At 37.2% G+C, this 22171-nt stretch overlaps 1 long non-coding RNA gene across 1 annotated transcript; it reads left to right on the top strand.

The window, feature by feature from the left end:
* Nucleotides 1-4546: 4546 nt before the first annotated feature.
* On the top strand, nucleotides 4547-20399 carry LOC144060479 (uncharacterized). Its single transcript, XR_013295932.1, has 2 exons — nucleotides 4547-5144; nucleotides 20008-20399. It is a non-coding gene; the product is annotated as an uncharacterized LOC144060479 (long non-coding RNA).
* Nucleotides 20400-22171: the final 1772 nt, after the last annotated feature.

Raw genomic sequence — 22171 nt, 5'->3', positions numbered from 1 at the left:
TTTTTTTAACAAACACAAGCAAAATGTTGCCATAATTTCTGGACTACTAGCTGCTACTTTTTTTCCATGCTTTGAACCCTGCGGCTGTAAATGTGGCACGGTTCATTTATGGATTTCTACTAATGAACTTCATGGCACCAATACATTTACCGATAGTCTCGTCACATTTGACCATTGAAACTATCGGAGGTTCCGCTCAAACTGAATCTTCATATCAGTCATGGCTTAAATGGAGCCTTGTGTTCTGATGAGAATGAAACTGAATGGCCAAACGGAATAAAAATGCTGTTTACATGTGGTATGGTCTATTCCGATCTGCTGTTTACATGCACCACTAGATTCATCAGAACAGCCGTTTTACAGCCATGTGACAGAGTTTATACGTCTTAGCACAGTATTTGTGATTATTATTAAAGCAACAGCTTGATTAAGAACAAGTTTGGAAAAACAACATTTAATACAAAATAAAAATAAATATTTTATTTTTTTTAATCCATCTGTGTGACACGTTTGTTTGCAAATATCCTATACGCAGCCAATACATGTACATATTTTCTTATGGCTAGATTTAGATGTTGCGGCTTTGTAACCCAGAAATTATAGTACAATAAACAATATCAGATTTATTATGAATATATCATAAATGTTTTGGTCTTATAGGTTATGCTAAAATAAAGACAAATGAACCATCAATTAATATGAAAGACAGTTTACTTTAATTTATTTTAATTACAGTTGTTCTACAAAACAAGTGTGGTGTAAACATAAATCACAATACAACAATAGTGCAAACAAATCTGTGGTTTTATTGCTACAACTTTTCATGTTTCATCAAACAATTATAAATATATACATGTCGATAGCATTTCTTTAGCACTATTATCTAGATAAAATTATCTAAATACAATGATAAACTAAAAATAAATCTAAAAATTAAAGCCTATAAATGAGCAGTCTTGTGCTTCTGTCAATTATACCCTCTTTTTTTTAAATTATTTTTGGGATAATTTAAATGTATGTTTTTTGTGTGTAAGATAAGGCTACTTCTTGCCACCTTAGTCCAGACATTTGAAGAAGGGAGAATGTTGTCATGTGTGCCTAACAGGCCGAACTTGCCAGAAATTTCTGCAGCTCCTTTGCTGTTGGTCTCTTGGCAGCCCCCTGACAAATTTTCTTCATGTCTTTTCATCAATTTTTGGGGAAACATCCAGTACTCGGTTATGTCAATGCTGTGCCATATTTTCTCCACTCGATGATGACTATCTTCAATGTGTTTCATGGCATATTTAATACATTGGAAATTCTTTTGTACCCTTCTCCTGACTGATACCTTTGAACAATGAGATAGATCCCTCTGATGCTGTGGAAGCTCTCTGCATACCAATGACAAAAAAGTCTGGAAAATAATACTAGAACAGTCAAGCTTTTTGAGGGAGTCTAGTCAGAAGTAAATTACTTGATGGAAGGTGTGTGTTGACTCCCATTTAACATAAAGTTTGAATGTTAACATTGACGGCTATTGACGTCAAAAATTCATTTGAACTGTTTCTATTAGTTTAAATTTTTTTTCCACTTTTGTTAACAAGAGTATGAAAACCTAAAAATGTTTTTTTATTGTACATTTAGAACAGATATAAAAATGTATGATTAATCAGGGGTTAACTATTGAAGTCATGCGATTGATTACAATTAAAAAATGTAATCGCCTGACGCGATTTAAAAAAAGAAAAGATTATTAAAAATTAGATTACATTTTTTAATCGTAATTAATTGCATGACTTCACGAGTTACCTCATGATTAATCACAAATTTTATATCTGTTCTAAATGTACAATAACAAATTTAGGTTTTCATACTCTTGTTAACGAAAGTGGAAACAAAAGTTGAACTAATAGAAATAGTTCAAATGAATATTTGACGTCATAACCGTCAATGTCAGTGAATGAGTTAATTCTGAACACAGCCACATCCCGAGTTGTAAGAGGGTACGCATACTTGTACAACCACATTATCCCCATTTCCCCCCCCACTACCCCTCTCGAACATCATGTTAATGTTGGAAAATTTTTGAAATGATTTATCTTGGTCTTTTTTTTCACAAAACACACTGACTTTTGAAATGGGGTGTGTAGACTTTTTAGATCCACATTATCTTGAACTTGTGGCAAGTTCGTCATAATTAGTTATTTGCAGATACATAAATGATTTTTGTGAACAGGCTTTATCATGCCAACTGTTGGATCTGATGGGGCGTTGCCCTCCTCACACTCATGCTGTTGCCATTAAATGCAACTGAGAGCGAGTCCTAAAAATTTTATTTCACTAATTAGTTAACATGGAAGCTAAATATTTCAGGCTAGTTTATTCACATTGGTTACTTAAAATTAATTTAAAAATATCTTAGAAAGATCCCCCCCTAAACAGACTCAGTAGTAAGTAATTTTAAACTCGTTTTGTGATGCTTTTTAGCACATTTTAGAATGCCCACATATAGGTCGGAAACAGACAAGCCCGTTTCGCCTTTGTAGTATGTGTGTCTGTCTCCACTTTGTGTGTTATTTATAATATAATATATTATATATTAACCAATTTGAAATTGTGAAAATAGCTTGAGAACAAATCTATAAATCCTATTAAACGCTCAAAACATCTGAGAAGTAAGAAATAATATTTCATCTGCCTGTGGAAGAAAGCCATGCCATGGAATTTTTGCCGTTATTTGAACGTCTACAAGTTTTTGAAAATGTTTGTATTTTTATACGATAACGAGTGAAAATAGTGAAGATAGATACAGTACATTTGAGTTGGTGGTGTTTGTTTTTGTTGTTTTTGTTGTTTCCAATTCGATCGCTGGAGCGAATAAAGATCACCATGTCGGTCTGGCCCATATCTGATCATGCCCGCTCAAAGCGCGCATTGAACGGCCAGTCATCATGAGGTGAGGTTGTGTACTGGTAGATCAATTTCTGTCTATATGAATCGTAAACGGTTTTAGCAAGATCATTGTTGTATGTATCGCTTATTGCTTTGAAATGGAATTAGGGAGAAGACGTAACACAGGTGTTTGCGTTTGTGAAGTTAAAAAGGCTGTTCATACGGTCGTGCATTGTGTGACCGCGGTTGTCAACACAATGAGCACAATTAGCATGGCAACATGTTTGGAGATTTTAATAGATGACAGTTTAATAAATCATCAGTTTGTTAGGATATTAAATAAGTAATTGCACATAATTTTGGGGTCCTTCTGTGTTGATGTGAATGTGCAATGGTATATGAAACTAACCAAAATATTTATTTACGGTTGCTCCATAAACTAGCATTGATAGCATTGAAAATGATTGCCAGTTTCATTTTTTTTTAAGGAAAAAATACATATAGTGAGCTTGTTAGTGAAAACTGTGAAAATTCTGACAGCATATGTCCTTCACTCTAAAAAGAGAATCGTTGAACCAATTTAAGATTACAAATTGAATTGTTGACCAACTTTAAAAAATCGCTTCGAATGGTAATACACGATTAAGTTCGTCTAAAGTGAATTTATTACGTTTAATTTTTTATGAGTTCATTAAACTTGAAATATTCACCTGAATTAAGATAATCCAAAGTGACTCCAACCCAAAGTATTAAGTTAAATGAACTCATAAGTAATTAAACATAATATATTTACTTGGGACTAACTTAATTTAATCGTGTGTTACCAATTGAAGCATTTTTTTTGCATTTTTTTGGTCAATAATTCAATTTGTAATCTTAATTTGGTTCAATGCAGGAAATTTTATATCAAATCGCTACTGCCACATGTAGCCAAAATGTGAAACTGCACTCTGTCTTTTATTTATTTATTTATTTTAACTGCACTCTCCCTTCTTCAGTGTACACTGCGCACATGACATCACATTCGCAGACAGAGGCCGTGAAATTCTAACCTGAACCCAGTCTGAAAACTATTGACCCGAGGCTTGCAGGAGTATAGCCATTGTGAACAGCTAAGTGTTAATCTGCTAATTAAAATATGTTTGAGTCATAAATGATCAAATAAAAAGGCTATTGTATATATATTTGGGGGCAAATTACTACATACATACTAACTAACAATACAAAATGGCATAGGCAGGCTAACAAATAGCATCAGTGTCATGGTGTTACAACTTACGACTCTTAAAAACTGATATTTTCACACAACCCATGGAGTAATACCTAGACATATATGACACTCAGACATAGATTCTATATCCTCTGCGAAGAACGGCTAATTTTGCTGCACACACCAGAAGGAGCAGCTCAATTTTCACTGAATCGAAGCATTTTTTTTAACTGTATTTATTTATGCCATTACTATATGTTTATATACAGTAGACTGTTTTAGAGTTTTTTTTTTTTAGGGGTACGCTCGACCCGAGTAATGGCATTTCCAATCATTTCAATGGAGGAAGGTGATGTGAGATGCCATTGTACTTGCCGGGGTGGGTATGTGAGTGGGGAGTGTGTGTGTGTGTGTGTGGGGGGGGGGGTTATCTTGTGGTGCAGTGACCTTTATGCCCTTAAGTCAGTACCTTAACTTTTTCCTTTGAAAGGGGCTTTGTGTTAAATATTAAATGTTCACGAGAGGGCAAGAAAAGCAGTGCCACCTGGTGGGGCAGGCAGTGGCTTTTCTTCTTTTTATTATCTTATTTAGAGTAGATGAACCACTACTCTGTACTAAATAGAAAACATCGGCGACGGCCCTGTGCATATAAACTGAGTTGGGTTCGTGCAAAAGTCGTTGAGGCTCAGAATGGGTTAATCTCTCTCTTGCTCGCTCGTCTTTTCTCTCTCTCCCTTTCTCTCTTCCTCACTCTTGGTCTCTCGCTCGCCTCGAGAGTACGTTTCCAAGCAAACCAATCAGCGACGAGCGCTGCTGTCCGCCGCCAGCCAATAGGAGGGCTGGCAGACTCTGTCGAATTTGAATGAGGAGTGTATCTTTCGGCGCCATTTTCGAGTGAGCAGCGACCGCCGGAGCAGCTGCTGTGTTTTACAGCAGGATGCTGCGGACGTAACAGACAGAGAAGATCCACCGCCGCCGCTTCTTTGCTTTCTTGTATGGACGATAAAATAGTTTCTGTGACTGGGTGAGAGAAGAAGTGGCGTATCGAAGGAGAAGAGAGGTAATTGCCGCTGCACGACATTTTAATTTTCAGTTTTGACGGAGAAGGAGTTGGGGGTGGGGGTGTTGGAAGCAGGAGGGCGACGGCGGTGGAGGAGACGTTAGTCTTTTTTTGGCCAGCTTCGTAGCTACTAGCACGTTAGCTTAGCGTGTTAGCATCCATCGGGGACGAGGGGTGGCGGGGGTGGGGGCACGGTAGGAACGCGCAAAACACAGTGCTCCATTTTCCGCCGAGTATTTATTTTTTTTCCTCTGCCCGAATTGCGGGCGCGGTTGCGTGTATTCGACGGCGAAGTGTATTCGCGAAAGTTTTGAATCAAAAGTTGGACCTCTTTTTTATTTTATTTTTTTCGGGGCCAGTTTGAGCGGGAGGTGCACACAGCTGCCAGGCTCGCTCGCTCGCATGGAGCCGCGCAGTGTCAACAAATGTACCCGGAACCTCCACTCACGTTTAGGAGGGAAAACGCACAACCGCAGACAGGCTCAACAAAAGTGGCTTTTTTTTTCTCCTTTCTTCTAATATTTCTTTATATTTATATAAAAAAAAATATATATATATATATATATATATATATAATTTTTTTATTTTATATTTTACCTTAGTCACCCCACTACTCAATATTAACAATATTGAATGCGTCAGAAAAAATACTTTTATGCTATTTGCATAGTCAGAATGCGTTGTTTTGATATGGTTGTGCAAAGTATGTTCTGGGGGCCATACACGGCCCACTGAGCATATATATATATATATTATTAAAAATTCTGTAATTGTTGACTGGGTTTTTTTTCTGTAAAATTGGTTTAAATGATTTTTTATTGTTGAATTATTGGTTAATTGATTTATTGTAAATAACTGAATTGAAAAATTAGGATGTGCATTATTAAGAATCTGTAATTTGTTGAATTATTTTTTTTCTCAAAAATAGGTTTAAATGTTCTTTTACTAATGAATAATTAAAGTGAAAAATGTGTATTTTTAAATACATTAAAGGCTTTAGAGGAGGGAAAATGATGAGGCTTGATCAGGGGTGACCAACTCCAGTCCTCGAGAGCCCCTTTCCTGCATGTTTTAGATGTTTCTCTCATCCAACACGTCTGGTCAAATGATCCGGTTTGTTATCAGGCTTTGGCGGCGCTTACTGATCATGATGAGCTGATCATTTGAATGAGGTGTGTTGAAGGAAGGGGAAACCTAAAGCATGCATGATAAGGGCCCTCAAGGACTGAAGTTGGATGTCCCCTGGGCAAGATTAAACCAAATTTAAAAAACAAACAAACACAATTTTGTTTGCAAATGAATGAAGATTTGTTGGCATAAACTAATAATTTTACAATGGTCTATTGCATTATGAGTAATAGTTTATATTTCTTGTTTTACTGTTAAAATAGTACTGGTGGTGTATAGTGGTATATGCAGATGGGGTGAGGTTGATTCGCGGTCAGTGCCCTGATAACCAGCCGCAGCCAGTCCAAAACCTGGATTAAAAAAAAAAGACTGTGTCAGGAAGGGCATCCATTGTAAAAACTGCGCCAAAACAAATCATGTACTGTAAGTGATTTGCTGTCGTGACTCCTGACAAGACAAAAGTCACATTTTGCTATTGAAATGTGACTTTCACTTTTTTTTTTAAATTTTATTTACCTCATCTTTGAATGGCCGAGGCCCATCTACCTGTTAAAAAAAAGGGAAAAATCTCATGTGACAAATGAATGGAAAAGTTCACCATTGGATTAATATGTATTCAGTAAATTCTATACAGTACTATCTACATCCTCCCCTGTGATCTTTACACATACAGATGTTTATTGTTGTATTACCCTGCCTGAGGTGCTTTGTTCACCCAAATAGCTCCTAACAATTTTATCTTATATGCCACTGGCTTGGACATCCCCTGCGGTTTAAATTAAATTAAAAATAAAATCTAAAAAAAAATGTTTTCTCTATCACCCTTATTCAAAACCATCGGCTAGAGAGTAAATTTCACTTTTGTATGTTACAAATGTGTAATTGCAATTGTATGCCCATCACCTCCATTCTACCCTCCTTCCTATCAGGAGTCATTATAGTTTTTATGAAATAACCGAGAAAATGTTTATTCTTGTTATAAATTATGAACATTTATCTGGTAGTAATCTTCCTCTGAATTTTTAATTGTTTGTAGAATAGCACACCGGGCAGATTAAATGCTCTGCCGGGCCTTATATGGCCCGTGGGCTTTGGTTTGCCTAGCCCTACGTCTAAAGGGGGATCGGTTTAATATGTTACATAATCGTCTGCTTTTCTGTCTTTTTATGGAATTGCATAGATTTGAGTGGTTGTTGTTATCAGTCTTTTTAAGATAATATTTGTAGCACTATACTGTTTGACTCAGTTTGTTTGAATTTAAGAAAAATGTGTTTTCTGTAGTGTACTGCAAATGACTTAATGTAATATGGAGGGTAATTCGTCTCCCCTAGCAGAGCATAAAAGGATGTGGAGGAGGAAATTACTGTAGTGTAAAATCTGATATTTTGTGGGGGGGGGGGGGATTCACATAGACTCACTCCACCCAGAAAAGTAAAAGGGTGGGGGACTTTAAATGACATTCATTTTACTCCCTCACGTGCACCCTTGTGTCTGCTGTCATGCTCCAGAGTAACGTTCACATGATTTTAGAAATCTAGTGCAGCTGTGAAACCACTGTCTATGGATATGTACTTCAAAACAATAGCAGTAGCAATCTTAGGGAATTAAATGACATGAATTATGATGCCGTACATATATTTAAATCCTTCTGATGAACTGCTGGGCAGTTCTTGTTCCCAGCCGAGTCAGCAGTGGTCTTCAAATCTGTCAGAATCACTCAATATTAACAATATTATAATCAGTTCGACACAATCTGTTGCTTTGTTTTGCTCATTCTTTGTTTTGATACATCAGGTCTTATCTTGCGAAGAGTATGCGTCAAATAGTAATAGTATCATCAAAGTTCTTAGTAGTAATAATAATAATAATAATAATAATACTGTACATCATGTAGTAATCCAGTAGCCTTGTATATCACTTTCTGTTGTATGATGGTTATTATAGCGTTTGCAAAGCCAGGTTATCAAATATTTTCAAATAAAAGTAGTGTAATAGTATCATGTGTTATCTTGTAATAAATGTAACTCATACAGTATGAAGAGCACAAGAGACACACAACAATAAAAAGCCAAGAAAATTGATGTTTGCTAGGTAATCATTAAAACATGTTGCTTGTTGGTTGAGCTTCAAGTTTTGGAATAATGTTGGTAAAATGTACTTGTGTTGTTAAAATTGTACTGAACAATCAGAGTAATTTCCTTATTCCTTATTTATGATTTGTAAATTTTTCCTCTTCACAATCCGTCGTATACAAAAGAAAATATCCAAAGGGAAAAAGACACTTAAGAAGTTAATCCTTAGATGCTCCCGGGATGATTGTTTGACCTGCACGGCTCGCTTTGTTTGACTTTTGGGTGTGTGTGTGTGTGTGTGTGTTCATAAATAGATGATTATTAATGTTTTAGTTAGATGACTATTATAACTGTTGTGGTGGTATTCCAGTTTGGCTACCTGTTCTCTGGCATTCTTTTTTTTACAACAGCCTTTGTAGAGCGCCGTGGTGCCGTTTGAGACTGTGTGACATTCTGTGACTCATCACTCTGTCTTCTTTCCTGACCCCTCCAGCAAAATGGACTCCCACCCCCACCGCAAGCCCGTGTTTCTTGGTGCGTCTTCTCTTCTTCTTCCCCTTCATGCTCACATGTGTTGTAACCCCCACCCACCCCATCCTCCACATACTGTACACCCCGTAACTCTTCCTCCTTTCTGCACTGCTCAGCACAAATTTACGCCCTGTTTTGGCCGACGTCTGTCTTACATTAGTATTAGGTACAGTACAAGTTGTCATGTGTTTGTATGCCACCTCCCTCATAGACGAGTGCAGGCCGTCCTCTTATGTTCTTGTTAATCTCAATCAAAGTGATTGCAGTTTTGTTGTAGCCATTACACACAAAAAGAGGAAATGCATAACATTATGACACCTTTTTTTTTTTTTTTAGTATGTGCTTCACTGCTCTAATGCTTCTTTTGGTCGTCTCCTGCATGATTAAATTTAGTAAGCTGTGGGGAACAAAATGGTGTGATCTTTTTTATTTTTATTTATTTTTATTTTTTTGCCAAAATAATAGGAACATGTGTGGTGAACAAGGTCAACATAATGAAATATGTCTGAAGAGTTAACTTACCTCCTCAACAAAACTAGAATCTACTCTGTAATTGAACACTACAGTACAAAGCACTGACTTTGTTTGTAATTGACATGCTTCTAGTTTTATTTTTTTAATAAAAAAAAAAAAAATAGCTGGGAGTTCATTTTATGTGAATCTGGTTATTTTTATTCATTAAAAATGAGGTGGCATTTGGTAAGCAATTGTCTATTTTTAAATTTTAATTAAGATATTTCTAAGAGGAAGTAGATGTGTCATTTGGTGTGCTTCTTGTTATTTATTTATTGGGGGGACTACGTAAGCTGTGCCGGTGAATCCCTTCCGTTGTAGGTCATTTGAGGTAACGCTATCACAGTGGAGCAAGATGCGTTCTCATTGCATTTCTGCCACATCAGCCCTTTTCAGCACCTCTGTAAGAGTGTTTGGTAGATTAAACCACGGTGTTAATTTTGTGTGTTAAAAAAATATATCATCAAACTTCAGTCCCCATAGATTGGTTTAGTACCTTCCCCACTGGTCAACGTTTGCTTGCCGTCTTCATACATTGCATAACTGAAACATTTGGTCCATTTGAAAAGTAAACTCATCTGGACTATATGGGTGTACTGATTCCATGTTATTGTTGCAGTTATCTGGAATTGTTGTAAAGACAATAAAGGTGGGAATGCCTGCAAGACAAATATATTGGTCTTGGGAGAATAACATACTACATACAACATGGAAGTGATGTAGGGAAAACGTGTTGTGAGGGGGGGGTCTACCAAAACTCAACTTTATGTACAGTAACTTAGAAGAACTACTGAAAAAGCTAAAATAATAATGTAATAGAATAAATAAATAAAAAAGAATAAATACCTGCTGGGTGTACCTTGGTTTCAAGGATCAGTATGGTGTTAGGCATAAAGATACACAATTAAATTAAGAAAAAAACAGTCAAAGAAAGTTGGGATAGAACTTTATTTAACTCTTTCACTGCCACTGACGTTTAAAGACGTCAAGTAAAAACCTACGGAGGGCTGCCAATGACGTCAAAAGACGTCATCCAATTTAAAAAAACAAAACAAATTTGAAACGGGTGGGGGGAAGCCTTCCGCATCTGTGGTGAAAGTTTCAATTAGGTCTGTTGTGCCTAAGGACTATTTTTGGCCCCTAGAGGGCAGGGATGACTGTCTTTTGACAAGATCGGGTGGGCGTCAGTAGAGGCGGAGCTAGAGCGTCGAGCAGGAGATCAGAATGGAAAACAAAGGAAAAATGGCGACCGGTTGCGAGGAGCTCACGCCCGAGCCGTTTTTTTCAAAGACCAAAAGCATCGACCAACGCTAAAAGAGCACATTGATGACAACGATGATTATTATCGATGATGATGATGAGAGTGATGACTCCGTGGAAGCATTGACGCGGCAGTAGGAGACGGGGGGCTAGATGGCTGAGGAGGAAGTGGTGCCCGTTTGCAAAGCAGCGCTACACTTACAAGACAACAGGCATCGACCAACGCTAAAAGAGCACATTGATGACGACGATGATCATCATCGATGATGATGATGATGGTGAATCCGAGCTTGACGCGAAATTGGAACCGCTAACGCGGTGGCTATGACGGCGTCATAACGCGCAGCACAACCGAGCACTCACAGGCGGACGTTCGATCGGACGACGGAGAGTGCCCCGAGTCCAATGCATATTCATCGGAGGAGTGTGTACAGTCTGCTACTTGCTATTTATTCCCCGGAAAAAAAGGCCGTCAAGAAAGTGTAACGTTTGCACGCGAAACGGACAAAGTGAAAGTAAACTGTTGTGCGAGTCCAGCGGCGTCTCCTTGCACGCAGGAGAGCGTTATAAAAAGAAAAACTGTATTTGAAACATCCACATAATTGTAAGTAGTACCACAGTTGCACACATTTGTAAATAGGTTGCGAAATTGTTTTGTCAAATTGTTACACTGTTGAATGGAAATAAACATATTTTGCAATCTAAAAACGCTTTCATTGTTGGTGAAAGCGTTTTACAGAAGTAAAGCACTATTTAGGTGTTTGTGGCATCATTCATGGACAAAAAGAAGTGTACAATTCACTAGAGTGCATGAAATAACATTGTTTCACAAAAAGCTCTTTTTCTCCGTTTTTTGTTTCAAAACAGAGAATTCCGGTGAAAGTAACCATTTTCTATTGTTGATTACCGAAGAACGGAATAAGGTAGAAACAAACTACTTTTTTTTCTGATGAAAGATGAGAGTCCAATCTTTCATTTGGTAGTATGTGTGTTTCCATAGTCCAAACACAACATTTTCTGTGGACCTTGAAAGATCAGTCAAAATGCTTAAATCGGCTGGCACTGGGAACAACCCGTTTCTGAAAATGTCTGGCAGTCAAAGAGTTAATATACACTAACTTTTTTTTTTTTTTTTTTACAGATTAAGACTAAAAATGCCTGTGAATATTATATTATTTATTACCTGTATGTATGTGTTACTTGGTGTGTGAATATTCCTTTTTTTGGGAGGGGGGGGGGGGTCCCTCCCACGAGTTCTAATGCTGATTCCTACCAGCCCATAAATAGGGTTTTCTATTGAAAGCTAGAAATAAGGTTGTGATGTTTGCAATGAAGTGCATGTTGTATTTAACTATGCAATGTGTGCAATTATTTGTCTTGTATTAAGTTTCGCTTTAAACTCCTACTGGGGTGTCACAGTTTAAGGCATACACAGGGAAGGCGAAAAAACATTGGTCACATGCTTGCTGCAAGCAACACGGTGCATTCGGGGTGCCTTCACAACGCAGGAACTAGTATACACATGGCACGCTTTGGCACATTAGTCATTTTTCTTTAATTATAATGTTTTTTATGATTGTGAGGAGCCAAAATAGAAATCACGATTACATTTCACTTAATTATCCAGACCTAGCTAACATTTTTTTATTATTATTATTGTCAGTCATTAGTTTATCCAAACTAAGTTGCAGCAATCGACTCTATCCTCAGTCATGTTCTGACTGAACTGTTAAAAGCACATCACGGAACGTGTTGTTGCCGGTATATGCAATGCGGACACGAAATGAAGGACAACCCCAATATCAGTTTCCTATGATTAAGTACAGTATCGCTGCTCATTTGCTTAATGGTATGTCCGGAGCATAATGTTGGTGACGACAATAATAAATAATAATGGATTGGATTTATATAGCGCTTTTCGAGACACTCAAAGACGCTTTACAGAGGAATGGATATATTATTCATGCACTCACATTCACACTGTGTGGCAGTAAGCTACTTAAGTAGCCACAGCTGCTCTGGGGCAGGCTGACGGAAGCGTGGCTGCCAGTGTGCGCCTACGGCCCCCTCCGACCATCACCAAACATTCACCAGTGTGAGTAGCACTGGAGGCAATGTGTGTGAAGTGCCTTGCCCAAGGACACAACGGCACGTAACTTGGGGAGAGTGGGGATCGAACAGCCAACTTTCTGATTACTGAGCAACCGTCTCTACACCCTGAGCCACGGCCGCCACATACAATGTTACACATTTTAATTGAATTTTTGAAAGAAGTCTCCAGATTTATTGAGAGATTTTGTGTGTTTTCAAATTCTTTGTAGCTATGCACATTTAGCCACTATACTTAAAAAAAAAAAAATCAAAACAAATGGGGTGAATATAATGTTTGTAAATGCAGCATACGTCATATGGGTGTGTCATTCAAAGTCACTGTATAGCACTACTTCCTCTTTTTGCCAAAGTGTGACATGTACTGTAGATGGATCAGTACTTTAGCCTGACTGCTGCCTCTGTCAGTACACATTCAGTTTTATTATTCTTTGTCATTAATATTCCAGAAACTGAACTGCTTTATTATTCACAGGCTAAAATTAAATCTTAGTTACACATTGGCTGACCCTTATTTATCACTCTTTTCTATGGCAGTGAAGTATATGTGTACTGGTAATTTAAATTAATTGTATGTTTTGTTTTAAATATTTCAATTGACAGTTTGTGGTCGTAGGGATTTTCAGATGGTGCGGCTGTATTAATGTGTCACTACTATCTGAAAACCACAATGCACCTATTTGATGCACGATCCACACACTCATTACACGTCAAGATTATGGTGCCACTGAACCCGTTTGACTTGACCACACGTTTCTATCACTATCGACTTGAGTCAAAACTTCCCATCCAGTCCAGTTTTAATCTGGATTCTGTTGGGCACAAATAGTCTTTTATTTACTCAACTACAGAGAGCACCAATCATCTATTAGAGATGGGGCTGAAATTGTACAATTGCATTGTTTTAATTATATATATGTATATGTGTGTGTGTATATATATGTATATATATATATGTGTGTGTGTGTATATGTATATATATATATATATGTATATATATGTTTATATATATATATGTATATATTTATATATATATATATATATATGTATATATATATATATATATATATGTATATGTATATATATATATGTGTATATATATATATATATATATAGGAACGTCACCGCTGTAACTAAAGCCTGGCGCCATAAGTGCATGTAATTTAGGTGAGTTGTTTTTTTGTTTTTTGGCTCATGAGACGAGTGTTTAGCATGTTTAATATGTTTGATTTTGGTTTTAAAACAGCATTTCACTGTTGTTAGTTATGACTTTTCGGCTGCCGTAGTGTCGCGCGTTTAGTAAATTGAGTGTACACGCAAGTGTGCGGCTGATAAATTTGAGTTGTACTATATTTTGAGGCTGAATAGGTCTGTATGTGGCCATATGTTGTGTCGGCCGATTTCATGAAGGAAATTTAGGACAGGCGAAATTATTATTAATCATTTAAGTGCCGCCGCCACAGCCTCTTTTAATGTACACGTATTGAAGCGTTGGTTAACTAATCAGGCCAAGCGGTGAACAAACAACTTTTTAGCTTACCAAAACAAAAGTTTGTGTTGCCTTCATGGCCTGTCCAGACAATGGGAAACTACACAACCTGCGACCCACAAGAATTGCTACAGAATGTTAGTGTTTTTTTTAAATCAAATCAGAAAATGTTACATAATATAAGCAGGTATAATTTTACTTTGCCTACACTTTAGCATGTTTGAGTTAACTGACTAGAGATCGCTAAGTTTTTTTTTTTAAAAATATGTATTTTGTATGTATTTATTGAAAAATGTAGTGTTTAAAAAGTGCAGTGTTTCCATGTCATGTTTCATGCAACATGAAAAGTTGGATATGTTGAAGTGGTAAATTGTAACTGTAATTGTAGTAGGAAAAAAATGATATTATCTAGGGCCCGACCGATATGCATTTTTTTTTAGGCCAATGCCGATACGGATTTTTGGCAGGAAAAAAATACCGATTACCGATTAATCGGCTGATTATTTAAAAAATATACATATAATGCATGAAATTATTCCCCCGCCCCATTCCTAACTTTTGCTATTAAGATTTGCTCTGCTTTGAATAACAAGTCCACTCCATAGTATGACCTTATCAACAAATTTCATGAAATATACAAGGTTATTGTATAGATTTGTGTCAATAATAAAACTATTCTTACTTGTTTACAACTGCTGTACTCTATATGTTTAAAGTACATAATTGGGCTGGAAAAATATCATGTGGAAACGTGTGTTAAGACAAAAAAATCCTTGGATGTTTGCATCCTTGAATTCTGAGATAAGAAATTCTTTGAATCCTTGAAATAGAAACTTTAAATATAACTTGAAAGGACAATGACAAAATAAGAATAGAATATACTCAAATCAGTGTTTCCCACGCCATGTTAATACTTGGGCGGGCCACCCAAGTAAAATAGCCACCACTTAAGAAGTTTTCGAGAAAATGTATTAAACATATTTTAAAAGACAGGATATACCGCATGTAACGTTAGTTCGCCGTCACTTACTTGTGGATCGTGACGCTAGAGGAGGCGTAGTAACCGGACTGAGACACACCTCTGGTCTAACCCGCTTCCCATCACCACCGCCGGAGTCCACTCACCCAAGTAGATTTCAAATCTGTGGGAAACACTACAAATAATAGCAAGTGGGAAAACAGTAAGAACAAATACTGACTATTCCTGTGCGTTTTGGCCTCTTGGGGGCAATGTGGTGCCGTGAATCCATGGTGTACACACTTAAAGTAACTACAGAAGAAAGTTACAATTCTATTAAAATAGCTCGTTTTCACACATTGGGAAGAATTTGTGCCTTTGCGTAGTGTTTTCTTACCTGTGTGTATGTGTTCCCACTGCATTTGTGTGTGAATCTTCGTTATGTGAAGGAAAAACACGCCCAAAGTTGATGCTAACTTTCGGTTAGCCATTAAATTGGATCTTCCCTTTGCTTTTAGCGTTAGTGCTTGGCTAGCGATTTTGCAAAAATGAAGCATGTTTTGTATTTAAATATACAGTGGATATTCTTATTGTCGTGTGTTTATTTTCACAGTTAACTCCAACTGGGATGTCATCTTAAAGGACGCTTGGGGGGGGCAATAGAATAACATACGCTACACACTTGCTAGTTGCTAATGCTACGTAAGCAAAATGGTGCATTCAGGGTACTTTCACAGCGTCAAAAATTTGGGGTTTCCTTGATGATAACATTACGTTTTGGCCCAATTGGCCGATTGTTTTGACAGATGTTTGAAGGGCAATAATCGGCCAATTATAATCGGCAGCCCCTAATATTATGGCTTCATTTATTTGCCTTTATCTTAAGATCCTGTAATCTATAATGGATTTGATCAACAACAAAATCATAATTTGATTATTTTCCATAATTGTTCAGCTCTAGTCCAAACGTCTCGCAGCATAGACAAAGAGAAACATTTGACACTGGGTGGCAAGGTCGGAGAAAAGAAATGTTCATCTCTCACGTCCCAAACACACATAACTCAGTAGGGCCATACCAAAATCCTAAAAAATAATCTACTTTTTTGCTTTTTTATTACAGAGCTGTTTTTATTTATTTATTTTAACTGCACAGTACATATAGAAATAAACATTACAGATCATGAAATCGTTCCTACACTGATGGATTGGTTTAGTTTGTTTAAAAAAAAAAATAAAAAAATCAGGATGTAAAAGTGGCCCTTGGAAGTAAGTTTGAACACCCCTGGTTTAAAAGCTAACCAGTTATTTTGGGATAAAATTAACTGAACTTGACCCCCCCACCCCCCACCCCCCAAAAAAATCATTTTTAAGAAAGAGTACAAGTACAAATATGATTCAATGATTACTTTGGTAAAAATGTGACAAAAAGGCATCATAAAAATAAAAGATTTTTCAATGAGTAACATCTGTGTCACCGCCCGCCGACTGAGTGCGGAGGGTTACTTGACCCTTGAACTGCGGGGTCAGGTGACTCTTTGAGGCCATTGAGTGGCAAGCAGACGTAGTAAATGGCTTAAAAGGGCTCGGCCTCAAAGGCTGACATGTCTGGACATGCTTCGTGAAAAGGCTGGCAGGGACAAATTAGGGAGAGGTTCGACTTCATAATTGGAACAGTCCTTTGGGATTTAAAAAAAAAAAGAAAGAAGAAAGAAATTAACTGAGAAAGCACAATTGTTTTTCAAACTCATGATCCTGATTTGGACAGTTAAGGTTCTTCTTTTGTAATATCAATGACATGGAAAATAGCAGGAGAGGGAAGTGAGTAGCTGCACCTTTTGCTTGATGGAATTGCAAAGTACGGTTGGAACCTTTCAAGTGGAGCACATCTCTTCCCATCGGAAACAATGTCAAGTCAATTCATTTGTTCCGTACTTTGACTATCACCATTATAAAGACATGCTAGTATGAAGACGTGTTAACCGCAAGATTCTAAAGCTGAAATAAAGTCAAACTACTCACCCTTTGATAGGCATGTCGTGGAGAGGGAACTTGTTTGCAGAGCGATGCCGTCAACTGGTGACGGTTAATGGTATTGTTGAAGTTGCTGCATTTTGTTGAGAAAAGCCAGAGAAAAAGCAACTCGCGGGGTCAGTACAAATTTCCCGAGTCGCGGCTGCCGAAAATGGCCCAAAATTGTGTTGTTGTTTTTTCTCGGAACAGAAACCGAAATCATCACCGAAATAGCACGGCATAAAAAAGGATGTAGTGATGATGGCGCAAGAAAAGAAAAATAACACTCACACGGGATAAAGAGGCGTGAAGCTTGCGGCAGCGCGACCACGAAATACAACAAAAAGGGCAGCTTCGTCGCCAGATTATTTGGTCCAACAATATGCAGAGAACAGCTTGTGCGCTAAGCAGGAAAATGATTTATCCTTTAAGTTTTAGGAGCACCCCTTCATCTATGCGCCTTTACCACACTGGGTGGTTCCTGTCGTAACACTTCTTCAAATGTGTGTAAGTGTATTGTTGTTTAGTTTGAATCCATTTGTTTCTATACCAGTCCATCAAAATATGTCTTCACATAATCATGGTCAAAATAGCACTAAGACGTTTGGAGTCCCGCTGCCTGTACAAATATTTTTTTCAATATATTTTTTACGCTTGTTTATTGTTGGAATGTCTGCGCTAAGTAAATATTTGATCCATTTTTTAATTGACTTATTCTTTGAAACATTAATATTCATCTGTGCAACTGACATTTCTTGATTTTAGTGATGTTAGTACACATGCATAATTGTATATCAAGGCCTTAAATGTGAAATAATCGCTCAAACTTGAGGTTTTATATTAGAAATATATGGAGCCACAATAACGCAAAAGGGTTTACTGCTGGACGCGAACCATTTCAGTCAAATCAAGCCAAACTTTTCAAGTACACAAGGTGTTGTCACAGTGACTTCAATTGTACATAAACAAACAGGACACAATAAACGAGAATGAAAAATCTATCTGCCAAGAAATGATGTGTCTGCTTGATGATCGTTTTAAAAACGACTTGCATTCATTCACAGTACTCCAAAGTTGCAACAAGTAGAAGTGTTGGATTGGCTTTTTCTGCAGCCTTGACTTTCTTAAGCGAAAGTATGTGCAGTATGATCGTGTGAATCCATTTGCACTGGCCCTGCATTGTGTGTGTGTGTTGGAGAGGATGAAGTTATCAATCCCATTGAAAATGACTCTCTTCATTTCAGGTCCATTGAGACCTCTGCTGGTAACAGCACAGCCTCACTCAGAGACCAGCGCCATTGTTTTCCTGTTTAGCCAACTAAAGCATCTTCTTTGTCATTTACATAGTTTACTTGTAGTGGCCTGAGCCTTTCTTTCTTTCTTTCTTTCTTTCTTCTAGACTGTATTCTAGAGTACAAAGTATCTTATAGGAGTGTGTGTGTGTGTGGGGGGGGGGGGTTATTGTATAACTAAATAGCATATTTTTCGATTCGTATCACGATTCATAGGTCACGATTCGATTCGATACCGATTAATCCCGATACAAATCTATAAATTGATTATTGAGAGTTTTTTTTTTTTTACTCAAATTTAGAAAATACTAATCCGTAAACTTGTACATGTAAACTGTAAGATTTGTACGAAAATGTATTTATTTATCTAAAACTTTAGGCTTATAACTGCCTATAATCTGTTGCAATCTGTTTCATGTTTGAACAGCATTGAAATAAAAATATTAAGGCTTAGTGTTCCATTAATATAAATTTTTTCCAATACTTAATGTGTGAATCCTAACCCTAAGTAAGACGTTTTGTTGAATATTCCCATAAAAAAAATTATGTTTAAAAATCAAGAATTGCGCACTGTAATATTGCGATATATTGTCGAATCAATTTTTTTTTTTACACCCCTAATTGTGACACTCACAGAATAAATCCAATGCTTGTCACGTGGCTCTGCCAGAACTCATCCATCATTACATTACATATATTGCATTGACCAATGAAATATACCGTGATGTAAGGTCATTTGCTAATGAATAATTACAGGGAAACTTTTATAACGTTAAGGATGCAGATCGACCTCTGCTTTCATCAATAATGTTAGTTTGGGTTAATAGGCAATATTTTCACTGTAGCATTAAAAATGACTGTTAAATTATACCATTTATTATAAAGGCTTGTTTGCAAGCATTTCATTTGGTTGAAATATTCTCAACCTTGATCACATGTAAAAAATAAAAGCACGCTTGCATATTTTTTTAGCTTTTGAAGTGGAATTCAACTGTGGGATAGAACCCTCAACCTAACACACGTACAGTACGTTGAATCTTGAATGTGACTGAGTGAATTAATAATTATTTTTTAACATTCTTAACTGTCATACATAAGTAACAAGTTAACCACTGTTAATGTTAAAACATAAAAACAAAACACTTGAATGGCAGAGGAGAATGCTAAGTATTCTTGTCCCGTTCAACCTGACTTACAATGTGCAGCTGCTTCCTTTGCATCACTTTTCTTTTGTCGCAACCGCCTCATTGAAGCAATCCCGTCTTTTGGAATTTGGTAGGAAAAAGTAAAAACATGGTGACGAGTACATTGAAAAAGGTTTGTAAAACGGCAGTAAAGCACTTTTTTAAATTTTATTAGACAAGGCTATGGCCTAACTAAATGAAACTCCTCCCCTAATTTCAAATACAGTTGTTTGGTGCAACAATCTTAGAAACTCTGAACGTTTGTGCTACTTTGAAGTGTTTTGTAACTGATGTTATTTTGTCATTGTGTGTTTCAGGCCGTCTCACGTGATTGGAGGCCCCAAGCAAGCGCGCCAACTGTGGTCAAGCAGATGATGACTGTTGTGGCAGTGCCGTAGCAGCACGGAATGGTTTGTGGGTTACACTGAGATGCAGGCCATACCGTGCTGCCACAGTGAAGCCCGACCCGCTCGTCCCGACGGCAATACCCGCCCCCCGCCGCTCCACCGCCTCACTTGTAGCGTACCGGCGCAGGTCACTTGACTGTAGCAGCACGTAAATATTGGAGTGGACTCTCTCAGCCGAAGCCTCCAGTATTGATCGTGCTGCTGAAGCAAAGATGACCACTCACTCGCAAACGCATCCACCAGGAGTAGACCCTGTTGTTAAACATCATGATGTTGTTATGAATAAACATGCTGGATTCAGATTTGGTCTTGTCTTTGATGTCCTCGTATTTCCACTTCTTCTCATAGAAACTTCCACCTGACAGACACTTCCCTTTTCCCATCGATCAAAAAAACAACCTCAGTTCATAGGAGCTATTGTTGACATATGCATATTGACTGTGAAGCCCGTTTGAACTTTGTTGCTAACCAAAAAAGCAGTACAAAAACAAAGCAAGTTCCCATGTGTAAGATTAAAGACGATCTTACACTATGCAGAGATGGTCTTTAATGCTCCACTGCCGTGTTGTGTGGCAAGGACTAATTTGTTTCAACCATTCTTCCATAATAGTCGAGTTACCTTGTTTGAAACTTGCCATCAATTGTAACATACCCCTAACATTTTTACTGTTACAAAAAATGCAGCAGTTGAGTGAATAAATCACCTTGCTGGCGATTGTGAGAGGAAATACAGTACAAATGACTTATTACAACATGAATCAAGAAGACATTACGTCCCTGATCGATTATGATCTCTTCTGGCTCCCAGTCCAAACTTTTAGTCTCATTCAGTTAACATTTACCACAAAACGCGGTTTTTGAAAACATGGGGAGAAAAAAATGCTGAAACTTAACTTTTAACCCACTCGCCCTCATATAATACGTGATAGTGTACATTTGTTTGGGTGCTGAAGCTGTTTTTTTGTTTCTCTCGCCATAAATGTAGTAATTGAAGGACTTCATTAAAAATACGAAAAAGGTCCCCCACGCCCGCACAACTGTCAGAACGCCCAATTTTCACGTTTTATTAACAGCTCGCTTTGTGCTTAAGATTGATCCTTTTTGTGCTTTTACATTCGTGGTTTTGATTCATACTCAATAGTTATTCATTAATTTAAATTGTTGGCCAGACTTTTTTTAATGCATGCAGGTCAACCGCTTGTCGCAACCTTTTTTTTCCTACTAAGGTGCGACCAGTTTTATCTACTAGAAATGCAGTATTTGGTGTTTTTCTTGTCTTTTTCGACTTAATGCAACACGGATAGCATTAAAAGGACCACATTTTTTGTGGTGCTGAATAAAGAGGGAAAATTGCACGTGACGACGTGCATCCAGGCCTCATTTTGGCCTTTAAAAATATTTACAGAATTGCTCGCTATATGCATACACGTGATTTTTCTCATATTAATTTTAAATTTGAAGTTTTTTTCCCCGTCGTTGTAATGCCATTTTAAAGAGGAAGCGCTTAAAGGAGGACTTCAAATATGTCATGACAGTATTATTGCGACATGAAGGAAAACAACGCCCTGCATTTATAATCTGTAATTTTGCTATTGCACTCGAATTTGTAGTGGGGGCTGTTCAAGAAATGTGCGCTGTGATATAAGGCACAACATGGTGAATAATGGCAGAAATTAGATTGTAAGGGGGGGCTTTGATGTCATGTAATGCGTGCAAAGTGTGTGATTTGCTGCAATGTAATTTTAGACTATTACTTTCTCTGCAAAAGTAGTTTAATTCGCTAACATTTCTATTAATTATCTCTGAAGTGCAGTGAGCGCCATGCGATAATTCATGTTTGTTTTTCGGTGCAAAAAAAGACAAAACCTAACACTTGCATTGTTTTATGTCCATTTATATTTTAAGTCCAACTAAAATATTAAATATTAATATAATCGTGTTGTGTATATTTCCATGCTATATTTGCCTGGCAACAGAAGTCTATATATAAACCTCTATATTTGGGTGTGTGTGCGTGTCACTGCTGACATCACTGAACCTCGGTTTGTATTAATACTAAACCAGGTCCACATAA

Source organism: Vanacampus margaritifer, chromosome 11 (assembly GCF_051991255.1).
Source record: "Vanacampus margaritifer isolate UIUO_Vmar chromosome 11, RoL_Vmar_1.0, whole genome shotgun sequence".
Taxonomy (NCBI): Eukaryota; Metazoa; Chordata; class Actinopteri; order Syngnathiformes; family Syngnathidae; genus Vanacampus; species Vanacampus margaritifer.
Note: the sequence above shows the minus strand (reverse complement) of the source record. Positions and strands in the feature narration are given on the sequence as shown.